We start from the raw sequence: 12,484 nt of genomic DNA on the forward strand, positions 1-12,484 counted from the left end.
TAAGCTTTCCTAGAAAGCTCCCAGGCTCGAGTTCATATGAGGACAACCAGCAGAGGGCGCCCTCATATGAACTCGAGCCTGGGAGCTTTCTAGGAAAGTTCCCACGCTCCAGGAACAGCCAGCAGAGGGTGCCTCACCTCAAATGAAGGTAAATATAGGTCATTGACCTACATTAGCTTCATTCCCCGGGGTTTTGCAGCAAGGAGCAGCGCAGCATTAGCAGAGCTCCTGGCTGCAAAATATTTTAACCCCTTCAGATGGATTTACATCGTGGGACCTTACAGATCTTCGGAAGGTATGTATATTGTTGGTTTATTATTTTTACTTTGTTACAGAGCGAGGGTCTTCAGAAGGATTGAGCGAAGAATAAATTATTACAACAACCTTTGTTTTTATTTCATTAAAATAATTTTTAATAATGTGTGTGTGTTTTTTTAACCCTTTACTAGTATTGGATTAATAATGGATAGGTGTCATAATTGACACCTCTCCATTATTAATTTGGCTTAATGTCACCTTACAATAGCAAGGTGGCATTAACCCTTCATTACCCCATATCCCACCGCTACACGGGAATGGGAAGAGAGTGGCCAAGTGCCAGAATAGGTACATCTTCCAGATGTGCCTTTTCTGGGGTGGCTGGGGGCAGGGCAGGTGTTTTTAGCCGGGGGGGGGGGGGCAATAACCATGGTCCCTCTCTAGGCTATTAATATCTGCCCTCAGTCACTGGCTTTACTACTCTGGCGGAGAAAATTGCGCGGGAGCCCACGCCAATTTTTTCCGCCATTTAACCCTTTAATTTAATAGCTAGAGCGCCCAAATTTTGCATATACACACTATTAACATTAGTAGTGTGGAATATGCAAAAAAAGTGGGGATATGAGATAGTTTACTGTATGTAACCATGTCTCATATCATGTCGGGTTTAGGAAGGAGATAGCAAAAGCCGGTAATTGAATTACCGGCTTTAAAGCTATCTAGCGCTGTGTGAAGTAATAATATATATACGTATATGTGTCTACTGGCATATATATATATATATAGACAGTATATATGTTTTTTTTTTTTTTTTACACATGGATCCCTTGTATAGCCGTATGTCGGTTTTGCAAGCCTGCGAGAAAAACACGCAGTACGGATGCCATATGGATTACATACGGAGGATGCCATGCGCAAAATACGCTGACACACCCTGCCTACGGAGGAGCTACGGACCACTATTTTGGGGACTTTTCAGCGTATTACGGCCGTAATATACGGACCGTATTGTCTTACGCTGAGTGTGACTCCAGCCTTAAAGTCACAGGGCCTATTTTTACTGGTGCATCAGGCGGCATTAATCTTCTTAAAGGGCCATTGTGAAACAGTGGGTCTCCTAAGCTGTTGTAGCCTATGCTATGAGTGGATGGGCTGCCAAGAATTACGACGCACCACAATACCCCTGTCATAAGATGTCCAGGGGGGACTCCTGAAAAAGTGTTGCATTGAATTCAAGGCCTGCCGTGCTACCAATTCATATGCACCCTAATAAGCCTTTGAACCCACATACTGGATGGGCCCATGAAAATCCACTTCACAATAATAATAATATAATAATAATAATTTTATTTATATAGCGCCAACATATTCCGCAGCGCTTTACAAATTATAGAGGGGACTTGTACAGACAATAGACATTACAGCATAACAGAAATACAGTTCAAAACAGATACCAGGAGGAGTGAGGGCCCTGCTCGCAAGCTTACAAACTATGGGGAAAAGGGGAGACACGAGAGGTGGATGGTAACAATTGCTTTAGTTATTCGGACCAGCTATAGTGTAAGGCTCAGGTGTTCATGTAAAGCTGCATGAACCAGTTAACTGCCTAAGTATGTAGCAGTACAGACACAGAGGGCTAATACTGCATAAAGTGTATGAGAACATGATGCGAGGAACCTTTTTTTTTTTTTTTTTTTTTTTTATTATAAATAGGCCACACAGGGATCGTTAGGTTAATGCATTGAGGCGGTAGGCCAGTCTGAACAAATGAGTTTTTAGGGCACGCTTAAAATATGCATTGTGTGCTCCATACTCCTTTGTTTTATACAATGGCAGGAAGGCGAGCCCTGCTGCATAGTCAGTCATATGCACCCTATTAGGCCTTGGAACCCACATACTGAATGTGCCCATGAAAATCCACTTCATATTATGCATTTTGTACTCCCGTACTCCTAGGTTTTACACATTGGCGGCAAGGCCAGCCCTGCTGCGTAGTCAGTCATATGCACCCCATTAGGCCTTGGAACCCACATACTGGATGGGCCCAGGAAAATCCACTTCACAATATGCATTGTGTGCTCCATACTCCTTTGTTTTATACATTGGCAGGAGGCCAGCCCTGCTGCGTAGTCAGTCATATGCACCCCATTAGGCCTTGGAACCCACATAGTGGATGGGCCCAGGAAAATCCACTTCACATTATGCATTTTGTACTCCCGTACTCCTAGGTTTTACACATTGGCGGCAAGGCCAGCCCTGCGGCATAGTCAGTCATATGCACCCCATTAGGCCTTGGAACCCACATAGTGGATGCGCACATGAAAATCCACTTCACAATATGCATTGTGTGCTCCATACTCCTTTGTTTTATACATTGGCGGCAAGGCCAGCCCTGCTGCATAGTCAGTCATATGCACCCCATTAGGCCTTGGAATCCACATACTGGATGTGCCCATGAAAATCCACTTCACATTAAGCATTTTGCACTCCCGTACTCCTTGGTTTTACACATTGGTGGCGATGCCTGCCCTGCTCCATAGTCATATGCACCCCATTAGGCCTTGGAACCCACATACTGGATGGGCCCAGGAAAATCCACTTCACAATATGCATTTTGTGCTCCATACTCCTTTGTTTTATACATTGGCGGCAAGGCCAGCCCTACTGCATAGTCAGTCGTATGCACCCGATTAGACCTTGGAACCCACATACTGGATGTGCCCATGAAGATACATTTCACAATATGCATTTGGTGCTTCATACTCCTTTGTTTTATACATTCGCAGGAAGGCGAGCCCTGCAGCATAGTCATATGCACCCCATTACTCCTTGGAAACCACATACTGGATGGGCCCAGGAAAACTCACTCGTATTTTTTAATGGTATGATGGTTCCCTCTTTGCACAATTATTTACAGGAGAATTTTGCAATTTTATTTGACTTTTTTTAACACTAAGGTTCAGATACGGCTTTAAAAAGGCAAATACTTGCAATACAAGGCAATTTTATTGCAAACTACAACATTCAAGGAATAGTATGATTGAATATTGTGAGTGTGTACACTTTTATATGTGTTAACATACACAGGTAAATAAGCACATATAAGGATTAAATAAATATAGTGATTACATATATATGAAGATTAACTACATACAGTATAGTTAGATAATCACCAAGAGGCTTTTAAACATCATCCGTCTGGAATATCAGAGAAGCAACACCAAGACAGAGAACCCCTGGGAGATTACCTACACTGCATGGGTGTCCCCAATTCTGCAGGTATCAGCACACTGTACATGTACAGGTACCCCAGTTTTGGCATCTGTCTTAGTCATGTTTCTCTGGTCTTATATAGTGAATAACACTATGTAGTAACTCTAGTTTCACCCACACCTTCAAGTGGCCACTTTTCAAGGTTGGATGAAACTGAGATATCATGGAGTCATCAGACAAGGGGCCATAAACCCCTAGAAAATAAAAGCCACAAGGATTTAGATCAAACCACCACCGTCATAGTTTCAGTAAACCTTAATGTTTTACAATGACAAAAAGCAAACATATAGAGGCTTAGAACTGTTTGTGAAGTGAATAAACAAACATGTATCAAGACTCTGTCACTATGAGCATTGTCTGTCACATCTCTAAATGTTTTACAAGAAATGCAGCTATGTGATTGTCTAAATGCATTCGGTATACAATATTTCAATCTTGTTTACAAATCGCCATTTGTATATTCTCCATTTGTACATTTGAGGCAGACAAAGTTAAGGCTCGCAAGGAGAGAAACTAATAGTGGACAAGGCTATATTTTTAATGAACTACTGAGGCAAAGTAACAGCATTGCTTTATCAAATGTACATGAAGTGTATTGTGTCCAATGTTAGCAACCAGGCAACACAAAAAGGAGCTTTTCAAGTGAGCTCTTTAAGGTACACAAATGTTATGAAGTGTTTTCCAACAAGGATGTGGTTTCACCAATGGGGGGGTACCTTTTGTAAAAATAGACTAGTGCCATCACAGCCCCCTTGACCAAACTTCACCGGCCTATAACAGTACAAAGCACATTCACCCTGGTGATCTAGTGGCAGTTAAACATGAGACATTGCTGGAGACAGAGTTAAGAAGTAGGCCCAAAGGACTGCCATGCCCAATTCCCCAATGTGGGGTCCTTTTTGGACTGACTAAAATAGTGCCATCACAGCCCCCTAGACCTAAATGCCCCATACAGACCACGTTCACCCTGGCCATCTAGTGGCAGTTAAAGGACACATTACAGGAGACAGACTTAAGAAGTAGGCCCAATGTAATGTAATGCCCAATTCCCCAATGTGGGGTCCTGTTTTTACAAAATGAAATAGTTCCTTCACAGCCCCCGTGCCCAAAAATTACTGGCCTATGACAGTACTGAGCACGTGCACCCAGGTCATCTAGGGGCAGTTAAAGGACACATTGCAGAAGACAGACTTAAGAAGTAGGCCCAATGTAATGTAATGCCCAATTCCCCAATGTGGGGCCCTGTTTTTACAAAATGAAATAGTGCCATCACAGCCCCCGGCCTATAACAGTACTGAGCATGTGCACCCTGGTCATGTCGTCGGAGATAAGGAAAAGACATTGCAGGAGACAGAGTTAAGAATTAGGGCCAATGTAGTGGTGTGGGTCTCTGAGACTTTTAATGCAGTGCATGATCTGCCAAACAATTCCCCAATGGGGGTACCTTTTTTAAAAATACACTAGTGCCATCGCATGCCTCTAGCCCAAACTTCAATGGCCTATAACAGTACTGAGCATGTTCACCCTGGTGATCTAGGCAGGTACAGGACAGATTGCAGGAGACCAAGTTAAGAAGTCGGCCCAATGTAATGCCATGCCCAATTCCCCAATGTGTTTTTTTAATTAAAAATAAAAGAGTGCCATCACAGGCCCCTTGGCCAACATGCACCCGACAGAGCACGTTCACCCTGCTGATCTACTGGCAGGTACAGGACAGATTGCAGGAGACAGAGCTGAGAAGTAGGCCCAATGTAATGCCATGCCCAATTGCCCAATGTGTTGTCCTTTTTTAAAAAAATAACACAGGCCCCTTGGCCAACATGCACCGTACAGAGCACGTTCACCCTGGTGATCTAGTGGTAGGTACAGGACAGATTGCAGGAGACAGAGTTAAGAAGACAGCCCAATGAAATGCCATGCCCAATTCCCCAATGTGTTGTACTATTTTTAAAAAATAAAAAAGTGCCATCACAGCCCCCTTGGCCAAAATGCACCATACAGAGCACGTTCACCCTGGTGATCTAGTGGCAGTAAAAGGATACATTGCAGGAGACCGAGTTAAGAAGTAGGCCCAATGAAATGCCATGCCCAATTCCCCAATGTGTTGTACTATTTAAAAAAAATAAAAAGTGCCATCACAGCCCCCTTGGCCAAAATGCACCATACAGAGCACGTTCACCCTGGTGATCTAGTGGCAGTAAAAGGACACATTGCAGGAGACAGAGTTAAGAAGTAGGCCCAATGGAATGCCATGACCAATTCCCTAATGTGGTGTCCTTTTTGGACTTATTAAAATAGTGCCATTACAGACCCCTAGCCCAAAATGCACCTTACAGAGCACGTTAACCCTGGTGATCTAGTGGCAGTTAAAATCTTTTTTTTCTAAAATAAGAGTGCCATAACAGGCCCCTCGGCCAACATGCACCGTACAGAGCACGTTCACCCTGGTGATCTAGTGGTAGGTACAGGACAGATTGCAGGAGACCGAGTTAAGAAGTAGGCCCAATGTAATGTCATGCCCAATTCCCCAATTTTTTTGTCCTTTTTAAAAAAAATAAAATAGTACCATCACAGCCCCCTAGCCCAAAAATCAGTGGCCTATAACAGTACAGAGCACGTTCACCCTGGTGATCTAGTGGCAGTTAAAGGACACATTGCAGAAGACCGAGTTAAGAAGCAGGCCCAATGTAATGTCATGCCCAATTCCCCAATGTAAAATCCTTTTTTTTTTTTAAATAAAAGAGTGCCATCACAGCACCCTTGGCCAAAATGCACCCCACAGACCACGTTCACCCTGGTGATATAGTGGTTCTGGATGAGGAGGATGAGGATAAGGAGGAGGATAAAAATAAACAAACCAAATCTGGAAGCATATACCCATGTGTGGTTGTTAAGAGGTGCATGAAAATACACCTCCCCAAAAGAGAAAATGTATTTGAGGTTATGTTTCGCTGTTTTCACTTGGTGGTGTACAGAAGTCTTTCCCAATACAGGCCTTGTTCATTTTTATAAGAGTCAGCCTGTCAGCATTTTCAGTTGACAGGCGGATGTGCTTATCTGTTATAATTCCACCAGCAGCACTAAAAACCCTCTGACAGAACACTAGCAGCAGGGCAGGCCAGGACCTCCAAGGCATAGAGAGCCAGTTCATGCCCCTTGTCCAGCTTGGATACCCAATAATTAAAAGGCACAGAGGAATCACGGGGGACGTTTGTACGATCTGCAAGGTACTCCCTTGCCTCTGTGCCGCCACGATGGGAGGGTCTGAGAAAACTGTCCCAGAACTTGGCCATTGTTCCCCTGCCTGAGCTGGATTGTACTTCTGTCTCTCTCGCTTGGAGTCCTTGGTTGTACAACAAACTCTGACGTCTGCTGCCAGCGTTCTCACATGGGAATTTTCTAACTAACTCCGCTACAAGGGCCCTGTGGTACTGCAACATTTTAGTACACCTCTCTGCCGAAGGCAGAAGAGATTGAAAATTCTCCTTGTAGCGTGGGTCTAGAAGTGTCACCAACCAGTAATGAGTAGTGTTGAGCATTCCGATACTGCAAATATCGGGTATCGGCCGATATTCGCTGTATCGGAATTCTGATACCGAGTGTTAGGAGTCGAGTTTCCTCTGCTGCACAGGGGGAATCTCGATCCGTGTCTGCTGCGGTCTCCCATTCGGTATCGGCCGCAGTGGGCTCTGCTCAGCGGAGACGTCGCTCCCAGAGTCTCGCTGGGGCTGATTCGGTGCATAGGGTCACTACTGCCTTTTCTGGCTTTCCTATGGTACCCTGCACTGATCTGCGGTGAGCGAGCCTCTCTGGGACTAAGTCCTTGTTTACTCACACTGAGCATGCCCAGGGCAGGGTCTCCCATTGGAGGTCGAGGGCCACATGTTCGGTCACATGCTCAGGTGCTGCAGTACATTCCATTGGTCCTTCTGGAAGGTCCTGAAAGGGCAAAACATGCTCAGGTACTGCAGCACTTTCCATTGGTCCTTCTGGAAGATCCTGAAAGGGCAAAAACTTCAGTAGCAGCTTCCTGTGCTGCAACTATATAAACTGCGCATGACCGCACGGCCATGCGCTAGTATCGTCTTATGCTATATGCTTTGCGCCAATGTGGTCATGTGTTTGAATGTGTTCAGGGACCCGGCTGAAATAAGCCCCTAGAATGTTGGCACCTCCGGCGAGGAGATTGTGTTTAAGTGTGTTCAGGGACCCGGCTGAAATAAGCCCCTAGAATGCTGGCATCTCCGGCGAGGAGTTTTGTATGCATGCATGACCACTCACTGCTCACATCTGGGTAGTTGGCCTGTGAAAGTCTAACAGGGCACAGAGCTTTCCTCTCGCGGTTACTCTGTGAAGCTAACAGAGTTGGTATATACCGCCATATAGAGCCGCCATTATTTAGCAGCAGGTGCTTTCCTGTACGGTGGATCCCGGGTTGCGAACGCACCAATTCCATTTAATAAATTATATATTTGGTGCGTTCCGCCAACCCTAACAGTATACTAGCGCCAGGATCTGGCTAAGTAATGGCGGATGAACAGCGATTGCAGGGGTACATCCAGCTGCTGGAGGGCCGGTTGGCATCTCTTGAGCGTGCAACCTCGGCGGTGGATGTTAGCGCAATAGCTGTTCAGGCTGCTAGCGTGGCTGCAGCAGCTTTACCCACTGCCACCTCTGTTCCGACCCTATCTCACCTTCCTTTGCCTGAGAGATACTCTGGGGACAGTAAGTCCTGTAGGGGTTTCGTGAGCCAATGTGGTATACACCTCGAGCTTCTGGCTGCACGTTTCCCTACTGAGCGGGCAAAGGTGGGATTCATAATCTCTCTCCTGTCGGACAGAGCGTTGGAGTGGGCTACGCCGCTGTGGGAGCGCAACGATCATGTGGTGCGGAGTGTTCCTAGGTTTCTGGACACTCTGAAACAGGTCTTTTTAGGACCTCAAGTCACCCATGATACAGCGCTCCAACTGCTGGCTTTGACTCAGGGTTCAACCATGGTCAGCCATTTTGCTGTTCACTTCCGGACATTAGCGTCTGAGTTGGAATGGCCAGATAAAACCCTCATTCCCGTATTTTGGAGGGGGCTGGCTGACCATGTGAAGGACGCTTTGGCCACTAGGGAGATTCCCGCCACACTGGAGGAGCTCATAGCCGTATCTACTCGTATTGACCTCCGTTTTAACGAGCGGAGGTTGGAGCGAGCCCAGTGTAGGCAGAGGTTTCGGCTGGCTCCCACCTTCGCCAAACCTTTGGAATCTCCAGTCCAGGCATCTGAGTCACATGAGGCCTTAGAGGTGACACGAGCGGGATCCAAGTCTCAGTCTGCCCATGCACATAAGGTCCGTCATGTTTGCCAGCAGTCAGGACACCTTGCCTCCAAGGGTCCTCAGCGGTCGGGGAAACGTCAGCGTCTAGTGGCAGTTGGAGGAGGTACACTAGACACGGCGACGTTTGCCTCAAAGTTGTCCTTCAAGGGGACAATTACCATAGGCCCATCCACTCTTATGGTCGAGCTATGCGTGGATTCTGGGGCAGAGGGTAATTTTATGTCTTCCGCTTTTGCCCAGCGTCACGCAATACCCTTGGTGATGCTCGCCAAGCCGGTAACCATTCGAGTGGTAAATGGGTCAACACTACCTGCACTTTCACGCTATCTGTGTCTCCATCACATCAGGAGATAATCTCCCTATTAGTCATTCCTGAGGGAATTGATGAGGTCCTGTTGGGGATACCATGGCTTCGCTACCATTCTCCTCATATTGAGTGGTCCTCTGGGAGAATTTTGGGTTGGAGTAAATCTTGCGAGGGTAGATGTCTGAGGGAGTGCGTTCAGGTTGCTACTACACAGGTACCCGCAGATCTTTCCTCTCTCCCCAAGCACTATTGGCCCTATGCAGACGTGTTCTCCAAAAGAGCTGTGGAGACCCTTCCGCCTCACCGCCCCTATGACTGTCCTATTGACCTCTTGCCTGGTGCTGAGCCTCCCCGAGGTCGAGTCTATCCGTTATCTCTCCCGGAGACGGAGGCAATGTCCCAGTACATCCAGGAGAATCTGGCAAGAGGATTCATTAGGAAGTCAGTGTCACCGGCAGGGGCAGGGTTCTTCTTCGTACAGAAGAAGACTGGAGACTTACGTCCATGCATAGACTACAGGGGTCTTAACGCCATCACTGTTAAGAACAAGTACCCACTACCCCTGATATCTGAGCTGTTTGATAGGCTATGGGGAACGAGGGTATTTACAAAGTTAGATCTGCGGGGTGCTTACAACCTGATTCGCATCCGTTAGGGGGATGAATGGAAGACGGCTTTTAACACCAGGGATGGGCACTATGAATATCTGGTGATGCCCTTCGGGCTCTGTAATGCCCCAGCCGTTTTCCAAGACTTTGTGAACGACATCTTCCGGGATATGCTCACCACCTCGGTCGTAGTCTATCTGGATGATATTCTCATCTTCTCTCCAGATATTGACTCCCATCGGAGAGATGTTCGCAAAGTCTTCGACCTCTTACGGGCAAACTCCCTCTATGCCAAGTTGGAGAAGTGTGTGTTTGAGCAGGAGTCCTTGCCTTTCCTTGGTTATATCATCTCTGCCCAGGGTTTGGCTATGGATCCTGCCAAGCTACAGGCTGTAATGGACTGGCAGGAACCCCATTCTCTTAAAGCAGTGCAGCGCTTTATGGTGTTCATTAATTACTATCACCAGTTCATTCCACACTTCTCAACTTTGGTAGCTCCCTTGGTTGCCCTCACCAAGAAGGGAGCAAATCCCAAGTTGTGGTCAGAGGAGGTCTCCAAAGCCTTTCTCTCGATCAAGTCACACTTCGCTAGCGCTCCCATCCTACATCGCCCCGATGTTGATAAGCCATTTATCTTGGAGGTGGATGCCTCATCCGTTGGTGCTGGAGCAGTCCTTTTCCAAAAGGATGCTCAAGGTCGGAAGCATCCTTGCTTCTTCTTCTCCAAGACCTTCACACCAGCGGAGAGGAATTATTCCATCGGGGACAGGGAGTTGCTGGCCATGAAGTTGGCTTTTTCGGAGTGGAGACATCTCTTGGAGGGAGCTCGCTTTCCCTTCCAAGTCTTCACTGACCACAAGAACTTGGTGTATCTGCAAACGGCCCAGCGGCTGAATTCTCGCCAGGCTAGATGGTCCCTGTTCTTCTCCCGGTTCCATTTTACTCTCCATTTCCTCTCCGAGGAGGAGAACCTTCGTGCTGACGCTCTCTCCCGCTCCGTGGTGTCATCGGAGGAGGAGGAGGAGGAGCCTCGGCTTATTGTCCCTTCTGAGAGCCTGAGAACTGTAGCTCCGGTTTCGCTAGAGTCTGTGCCCCCAGGCAAGACTTTCGTACCAGCTAACTTGCGACCGGAGGTTCTCTCTAGGGCTCACTCCTCCAAATGTGAGTGGGCATTTTGGGACCAAGAGGACATCTGAGCTTCTGGCGAGAACATACTGGTGGCCGCATATGGCCCGAGATGTCAAGGACTATATTCAGGCGTGCGTTTCTTGCGCCCAGAATCGGTCTCCTCGGCAACGGCCTGCTGGGTTGCTTTACCCTCTACCGGTGGCAGACAGGCCCTGGGAGATGGTCGGGATGGACTTTGTGGTGGGTCTACCCAAGTCGCGTGGCTGCTCCATTATTTGGGCTGTCACCGACCATTTCTCCAAGATGGTGCATTTGGTGCCACTTCCTCGGTTACCCTCAGCACGGGCCTTGGCAGTGTTGTTCATTAAACACGTTTTCCGTTTGCATGGTATGCCTGATAAGATTGTCAGCGATCGGGGTCCCCAGTTCGCATCTCGGTTTTGGAGAGAGCTCTGCCGTTTACTCAGCATAGAGTTAAACCTCTCCTCTGCATACCATCCCGAGACGAATGGGTTGGTGGAGAGAACCAACCAGACTCTGGTGACATATTTGCGACATTTCGTCCCTGCTAGGCAGGATGACTGGGCATCTTTGCTACCTTGGGCGGAATTTGCCCTGAACAACGCCGTAGCCGATTCCACTGGTCAAACTCCTTTTCTCCTTAATTACGGCCAGCATCCGCGTGTCCCTGTGCCCATGCCCGTGTCATCCACCGATTCTAGGGTGGCAGACTGGGCGGTGGAGGCACGTGACATCTGGGACCGCACACAGGATGCCATCCGGGCCTCCAAGGAGAGAATCAGGGTTTCGGCTGATACACACCGGCGCCCCGCTCCGGTCTTTGCTCCTGGCGACTTAGTGTGGCTTTCCGCCCGTAACATCAGGCTGCGAGTTGAGTCCACTAAGTTTGCTCCTCGCTACATTCTCCCGTTTAAGGTTCTGGAACAGGTCAACCCTGTGGTCTACCGTTTGGCTATTCCTCCACGCCTTGGTATCACCGATACTTTCCACGTTTCCCTCTTAAAGCCCGTTCATTTGTCCCGGTTTTCTGAGTCATCTGCTGGGACATCGGGTTCATCCACGGATGAGTTTGAGGTGAATGCTATTGTGGGGTGCAAGGTGGTACGTGGCAAGAAATTTTATCTGGTGGACTGGAAGGGTCACGGCCCAGAGGATAGAACCTGGGAGCCTGTGGAGCACATTCGGGCTCCGCTGCTTATCGCAGCTTTTGAGCGTAGTGAGACTCAAGGAGGGGGGGCCCTAGGAGGGGGGGTAATGTTAGGAGTCGAGTTTCCTCTGCTGCACAGGGGGAATCTCGATCCGTGTCTGCTGCGGTCTCCCATTCGGTATCGGCCGCAGTGGGCTCTGCTCAGCGGAGACGTCGCTCCCACCGTCTCGCTGGGGCTGATTCGGTGCATAGGGTCACTACTGCCTTTTCTGGCTTTCCTATGGTACCCTGCACTGATCTGCGGTGAGCGAGCCTCTCTGGGACTAAGTCCTTGTTTACTCACACTGAGCATGCCCAGGGCAGGGTCTCCCATTGGAGGTCGAGGGCCACATGTTCGGTCACATGCTCAGGTGCT

The sequence above is a fragment of the Ranitomeya imitator genome, chromosome 3 (genome assembly GCF_032444005.1).
Source record: "Ranitomeya imitator isolate aRanImi1 chromosome 3, aRanImi1.pri, whole genome shotgun sequence".
Lineage (NCBI taxonomy): Eukaryota > Metazoa > Chordata > Amphibia > Anura > Dendrobatidae > Ranitomeya > Ranitomeya imitator.